This window comes from Corvus brachyrhynchos, unplaced genomic scaffold (assembly GCF_000691975.1).
Source record: "Corvus brachyrhynchos isolate BGI_N302 unplaced genomic scaffold, ASM69197v1 scaffold202, whole genome shotgun sequence".
In the NCBI taxonomy this organism is placed as follows: domain Eukaryota; kingdom Metazoa; phylum Chordata; class Aves; order Passeriformes; family Corvidae; genus Corvus; species Corvus brachyrhynchos.
This window is the reverse complement of record NW_008238132.1, coordinates 7,016,559-7,018,141: the sequence shown is the minus strand read 5'-3', so window position 1 is coordinate 7,018,141 and position 1,583 is coordinate 7,016,559. Positions and strand designations below refer to the sequence as shown.

General features: G+C 41.9%; 1 protein-coding gene and 1 long non-coding RNA gene across 5 annotated transcripts in view; one reads left to right on the top strand and one right to left on the bottom strand.

Annotated features, from left to right (window-relative positions):
• LOC108446603 overlaps positions 1-229 on the bottom strand; it is a 3,610-nt gene extending 3,381 nt beyond the window's left edge. The window contains exon 1 of the long non-coding RNA XR_001861832.1: positions 150-229. This is a non-coding gene — a long non-coding RNA (uncharacterized LOC108446603). The remainder of the gene's footprint in view (positions 1-149) is intronic.
• LOC103615159 (RCC1 and BTB domain-containing protein 2) overlaps positions 7-1,583 on the top strand; it is a 468,828-nt gene continuing 467,251 nt past the window's right edge. Inside the window, exon 1 of one of the 4 annotated variants that reach the window (XM_017733614.1) lies at positions 7-125. The gene's annotated coding sequence lies outside the window, so the exon portion shown is untranslated. Of the gene's footprint in view, positions 126-285; positions 370-471; positions 538-1,519 lie in introns of those variants that run through there. The other 3 variants (XM_017733615.1, XM_017733616.1, XM_017733618.1) reach the window with 3 other exon arrangements.

Sequence of the window (1,583 nt, the reverse complement as noted above, 5' to 3'; positions counted from 1 at the left end):
AGAGGGAGAGGGTCCTTGTCGCCAGAACAGGGAGGGGGTGGGGACCCACCCTCACCCGCGCTCTGTCTCGCCGCTAGCCTGTCTCTGGGATCTCCCCACAGCCCCCTGGAAGGCTTTAATTGCAGGTCTTTAACGCTGTGTGTTCTTACCGATTTTTTCTTTTCTTATTTTCCTGGTTCGTGATGTTTCGGTTTATCCTTCCCTTTTGTCGCCGGCTTCCTGAAGGCTGAGTGAGATACCCGGCTGGTCGGAAAAAAAAAAAAAAAAAGGCAGGAAAAACTCACCACTTTTTTTTTTTTTCTCACCCTACTTTCTTATGAGTTACAGCGTTTCTCCGGCTTTTTAACACGCTTCTTCTAAATTGAAGGGGTATTTGTTTTGTTTTGTTTTGTTTTTAAGGAGCTTGCAGGGTTCCAGTTTAGAAAGCTCTTGTAAATTAATACTAAAGGGATATTTCCTTTTTTTTATAAGGAACGTGCAGGGTTCTGATTTAGAAAGTTCAAGTGACCCGTTCGTGTTGTCCTCTACTGACGGAAGGTAAAAAGTGCTTTAATCGTTCCGACAAGGGGTGGGATTATGAGAAAGAGGTACAAAGCGTCGTAAATGGAAATGTGTTTGGAGCACAGAGTTTTTTAGGAAAAACTTTAGAAGCTGTTTGGAAGATGCATTCATTCTTTAGTGCCTTAATATGGATGTTTTCCCTTGAATGCTTATCTCTCTATGCATCAGATTGAAAGACAGGCATTGCCTCAGAAGATGTCTTGTCCTAAGTGAATGGATTTGAAAAGTTGCATAAATGGCTCAGCGTAGGGGAAAAAAAAGGAAAAAGGCGTAGTGTGGTTGTAATTACAGTTTTGTAATTGGAGTTTTGTTATGGTGGGTAGATGACTGTCGTCCTCATAAGGGTGGTCTCCTGTGGCTAAACCAGTCATGTTCAGTAGTGTTCACGTGCATGATGATGCTTTTTGCTTGCTTACCTCTCTCAGCTGGTTGCTCAAGCAACCAGGAGCTCTGGTTGTCAGCCCTTGGATCAGCAGTTCTTTCTGTCCCTGTATTGCTCATTAAAGGCATCTGAAAATAAATTGTGTAGAGGTTTGGAACACATGGGTTTTGTCATAGAAATTTTGCTTTCTGTAAGGTCCAAGGGAAGTAAGTTAAGGCACATGTTTTCAGGGAGTGCAGTCTCTTTTCATTGGCAGGGAGAATGCTTCAGTAACGTCACTTGGTTCATACATCTGATTAATTCCAGTAGTATTGTTAATATAATAGAACATAGAATCAATATATTATTTTCTCAATGCCGAAGTATGAAATCAAAAAAAGCAAACGTAGCCTGGGGGAAGGAGGATCAATGTTATGTGAAGGATTTGAGTCTTCTGTGGTTGGAGGTGTATTTCAAATTAAAAAGGGATTAAGCGTGCCAGTCATTCTGTGTTGTTTTAAAGCCAGATATCCGAGCTTTTGTGTTCTCACTGCTGTTCATAATTCCCAAAGACAATTAGGAGAAACGAAGGCCTGAGCCTGCAGTTTTTCTGTGCAGGAGTAGGTCTGCCCAGCTGGAATAAACTGCAACATTGGAGCCT